Here is a 5,442-nt window from a genome sequence, read left to right on the forward strand (position 1 = left end):
TCGCTGCAGCCGGCACAGCGGGAATGAGCGCGGAGCCGCCTAGTCCGCGGGACAGCGCGTCTTCCCTCCGCCCCTACCTCCCGCACAACCAATGGAGGCGAGCTGGGCCCACTCCCCGCCGCCCCCGCAGCAGCCCCGCTCCCACTAGGGAGGAGCTTGCGCCAACATTGGAAAATCCTGGGGGACGAGGAGGCGTTAGCGCGGGGAGCCCCATCTGGGGAAGGCAGGTGGGGTGCCCTTAACTTTTGTGTGTAGCGGGGTAGGATGGGGAAGTGCAGTTTCTTTGGGGCCTGGGGGACCTCTCTCTGCAGGCGAAAACATCTACTTTATGACAAGTTTCTTCCTCTCTTACATCTTTTAGGAGTCCCGCGCAGGGCCCACTCCAAACCGCCAGCCCCGTGCATCACAGCGAGCCCAGCTCTGAGCCGCGTGGGGGCATCTCCGTCAGCGCTTTTCTTTCTCCTCTGAACCCTCTGCCAGATCATCACCTGAGTTGAACAGAATCGCAGTTGCTTTCACTGTCTGGGAGACGGGCAATCATACAAGTCTCTGCTGGGTAACCGACTTAGACATTGATAAATCTTCAGAGAAGTCTGGAAAGGTTACCAATGAGCCCTGTGACCTTCACCCAGCGACTCTGGATTCCTGTTTTTCCGTTGGAAAGTGAGAGGCTTGGATCATTTGATGTCTGAAGTCTCTTCCACTGTGCCATTCACCAATCCCGTTAGCTCTCTGGCCTATGTGGCTGCGAAGGACTGAGCCCGGATGAGGCGCTGGTATGGGTCCATTCCCCCCAGCCCCTGCTCCAACCTGCCCGGATGCATTCAGCCTGAAACCGCCCAGCTGTGGCCAGGAAAGTAAATCATGCAAATCAACATAGAAGGATGCTGCCCAAGTCTTAGTGACCATTAAATTTGCACAAGTAGTGCCACCTACCAGCTCCTGAAATCATGTTAGTTGTGCCCATGTTCAGTGGTTCTCCAGGTGGAGACACACGGGTGCACGTGGCTTAACTCTGAGACCCCCTTGGTAAGTGAGCAAAAGCTCTATATCGCCCCCTTCCTTCTCCAGAGGAGTTGTGGGAGTGTTTTAATCTTATCCATATGAATCTTTCTGTGTCTGATCTCAAATGCAGGTGGAATGAAATGAATTGTCAAGAGGGCAGATTCAGAGACCTGCTTCCCTCCCAACACGCTTGCATTTGCATGCTAAATTTCACCAGTTCACATGCCACGTTCATGAGTTTTGTTACATCCATCCACTGCCTGCTCTATTATGTGCCTAATGTTTTACCTTAGATTTTTATTTAGCCTCATCTTAAGCAGTAATAGCCATGAAAGCCTTGATGTGTTATATACCAGTTGTATTTCAATACAAAATAAGTAATAGGTAATCTGTAGGGTTTTTTTTTTTTTTTTTTTACATTTCCTAAGTTTAGTTTCCTAGGGCTGCTGTAACAATTTACCACACAAACTGCTACAAAATTGATATGAGACAAAGCTTCTTTTGTCTTTATTTTTAAAAATTTCATATACAGGTGATCTAGAGAGTTAATTACCCAATTTACTTCCATAGGAAGTCTTCAAAAGTAGATCAGGCACCATTTAAGATCTTGGGAGTTTGCAGGCACAGTTTGGAGACATAGTTCTAGCTTCTAGTGAGCATGAACACCCCACCTTCCCTCCCCCACCCCCATCTTTTTCTGTCTTACTCAGGGAGAGATGGAGTATTAAAAAAAAATGTGGACTTTGGAATCAGATGGAGAGCCATTAGATTTTGTTGCTGTCACTTATCTGTGTGACTGAATCCAATCACTCTAGCACTCTGGGCCTCATTTTCCTTATCTATAAAATGGACATAACAGTGTCCACCTTATTAGATTGTTGTCAGGGATAAATTCATGTGTGCACTGCTTCCCAGTAATTGTCTTTTATGTAGTAAGTGCTTAAAATTATTATTTCCATCTTGCCTTCCTTGCTGCTATCAAAGCAACATTCAGAATTACTTTTCCCCTCTCTAATTTTTTTCTAGGTTATCACGAAACTTATGTTTGTGTAGTACTCCCTGGGCTAATTCTGTGCTCCTGTTCCTTGATGCCTTCAATTCCGCCCCCCTTTTGATATTCCTTTCCCAAACTCCATCCTCTCTCTCATGTTGCAATCTCTCTTCTTTCAAACAGTTCTCACATTCCATCTGCCAATTTCAGAGATCTGTGTCCTGTAAAGGAACTGAGATAACGCCGAGAAGAGTGTAAGTCATAAAACTTCTTACTTCTTTTGCTCGTGCACGATGCGTCAATAAGTCCTTTCTGTTTGTTTGTTTAATTCATGGTCTCCCCAGAAGCATGGAGAAATTTATGTTATCTAATACTATGGAAAAATTCCTGGACCACAAGTCCTACTAAGTTCAACAGACATTTTTGGAGCATCTGCTATATGCCAAACAGTGCGCCCAGGCACTAGGGAGATAAAAATAAAGAAAAGTCTCTGCCCTAAACAGTCCAACCAGGCATACAGACGTATATACCTACTTTGCATATAAATGTTCTGTGTGGCTTCAAACAAATAGTGCACATGAAAGAATTACCTGTACTTTTTTTTTTTTTTTTTAAGGAGGGCACAGCTCACAGTGGCCCATGTGGGGATCAAACAGGCAACGTTGGTGTTGTCAGCACCACGCTGTAACTAACTGAGCTAACAGGCCACCCCTACCTGTACTGTTTTGGTTAGGAGATTGTCTTAGACTCCAATCAAAATGGCCAGCCTGCCTACAGTCCCCTGCTGAGTGAAGGAGTCAGGATTTGCTCTCCTGAGCAGAGCTCAATGGCTCAGGATGGCCTTGTAATCCAAGGTCAGCCATGCCTGCATTATGTAATGGACACCTGCTCATCATCTAGCCCTCTTACTGTATTAGAGGAATTCTCCACTGGTTGAGGTCATGGCGGGAGGCAGAGCCCATTTCCCATTGACGAAGCCCAAAAGGCCATATAGGTATATTCTTTCCTCCCCTCCTTATCTTTACCCCAATCCCCATTGAAGCTAGGGTGACAGCATGTGGCCTAGCCTTGACCAATCAAATACACCTTCCTTAGACCTGGAATTAAGGCTTGGTCATACAAGAAAGCTGAGAGGAGAAGAGCTCTTTGTGGCAGGGATTGCAACAACGTCCAGTTTCCAGGACCAGTAGGGGCAGGGGGACAAGCATTGATACCTGGTGTGTTAGTGCCCAGGTACCTATTATAATTTATAGCTCCTACTGTTCAGTGGTGGCAATAGTGTTCTCTCTCTCTGCTAAGTTGGAGGTATGATTTGGCTGTGACGCTGGCTGCTCAGTTTCCCTTAGTTGCTGTTCATTTTCTGAACAGCATTTGTCTGATCCAATAGCCTTCCGATAAATTCCTTTTTTGCTAAACAAACCAAATTAATTCCTAGCAACTAAGAATACTTTGGCTGTGGCCTAGTGTAAAGGCTCTATTTCAACAAGAAGAGTGCTAATTAATTGATCCAGTAACTTCTCCTAGGACATTCAAAATGGAGATATTTGAGTGGGTCAATTAGAATCCAGAACAGAAGCTAAAAACACACATGTGGGGACTATGACACAGCAGGGGCTGTGTGTAGGCTGAAATTGGGAGTGAGCAGAAGTTATGAATAAGCAAAAGTTATGAGTTAGCAGAAATCAAAATATATGCAGAGGAGAGGAAGAGGTGGTTGGCTGACAGCAGCAAGGACGCAGAAGCCAAGAAGAACTGCATTCCCATGATGACGGGGAATGGATAAACCCCTGCTCTCCAGGGGATTCCAAACTAATCTATTCCCTAGGTAAGCCTTGAATTTCAAAGTATTTTCCAATTTCCAAACTACATGTCCATTTCTATGAAGCTGCTTAACCCTGGCTATTCTTGGGTTCCTTTGAAATTCCAGTTGCTCTCATTTCAATGTATATCCTTATAATAACTCTCCTATTATTTGAGGTAGCCAAGATAAGAGTATTCTGTATGACCAAAGGGTCCCAAAGATTGCAGGGATGATATGGCTAGGACCCAAGAAACAGCTGTCAGGTAGAATGTCTCGGAAGTAACTGACATGCCTCTCCAAAGATGTCCTTTCTTTCCCTATCGAACTTGAAATTCCCCACAGTAGAACCTTCCTCTTGGTTGGAAAATTGATGGTTTATAAGAAGCCCCTGTTTAAGATGTGCTCTATTTTCTGGAGGGAAAGAAGAGTCCGAGGTGTTTTTCTCTACATTAGCCATTAGGACTTGAGCAGATCATATGAGTTTGTTCTTAACTTTGAACTTTTGGAGGTCTGATACTTAAGGGATGAGCTAGTTATAGGGCACAGAAATTGGGCACAGAGGTGGGGACAGTGGAGAGCAAATAATAGAAAATAGCAGAGAGAAGTTCCTGGGACATTCTAAGGGACTGTCATATGGAATGTTCCCATGAGGGAAGGTTCTGGTGGGCAGCCAATGTAAGGGGGTGCCAGGGGCCAGTGGGGCCAAAAAGGAGGCCATGCAGCAAAGTGGACACCAACACCAAACATCCTCACTTCACAGTCTGCCTCCTGCCAGCTCCAGGGTATAGTCTGGAATACTTTCCATTATCCTTCAGCTCTTATAGGAAATGAGGCTGGGCCAGAAGAGGATGATGACCATCGTATCTGCCCACTGTGAGATTGTGCTTGGAAGTCATGCCAGCATTACTTGTGCCTTAGGGTTACTTGCATGAATTCATAGCCTTCGTTTTATCTCCTGAAACATCTAGTGCCCTTTTATTGCTTGGGAAAAAGGAAATGTCGATATGTCTTCCTAACCAGTGAATGGTACGCAATGTAGAAAAAAAGTGATTTTGTTAATGAGACTTGACACAGGAAAGAACAAATTTACACATGCTGCTGTGTTTGAAGGGAGAGAAGATGCACTGAGGCTGCTTTAATGAAAGCAAAAGTCTAACGTTATCCCGAAAGAGCTTTATTTATTTTCTAAAAGTCTAGAATGTACCGAGGGTTTTTTTGTGTGTGTTTTATTTTTTCCCCCTAAGAATAGTGAATAGAGTGTTCTTGGAATAGCAGCCACATCAGGATGCAGGTAGGAGAAAAATATTAATGCCATGGATACATCTTTTCACAGAGTACACACCTCAGCTGCTGGGCGCTTCACTGGCCTGTCAGCGGTGTTTGTGGGGCCAAATGACTTACCGTGGGTTATAAATCATGATGAGCAATGTGCAGAGCAGATGGGGAGTTTAATGCATCCTCCACATCTCTATCTTGTGACTGGCTGAAGTCCATGTGCAATTTTGAAAAGGATGTTTGAAAAGAATATTCATCATTTTAAATTGCTCTGTGGGAGTTTTGCAGTTCATCACGTGTGACTTAGGTACTTCTCAAAGACAGGTTTTCCTTGACACGGTTTACAGTTTCCTCACAGCAAAAGAGCCAC

The sequence above is a fragment of the Rhinolophus sinicus genome, linkage group LG04 (genome assembly GCF_036562045.2).
Source record: "Rhinolophus sinicus isolate RSC01 linkage group LG04, ASM3656204v1, whole genome shotgun sequence".
NCBI lineage: Eukaryota > Metazoa > Chordata > Mammalia > Chiroptera > Rhinolophidae > Rhinolophus > Rhinolophus sinicus.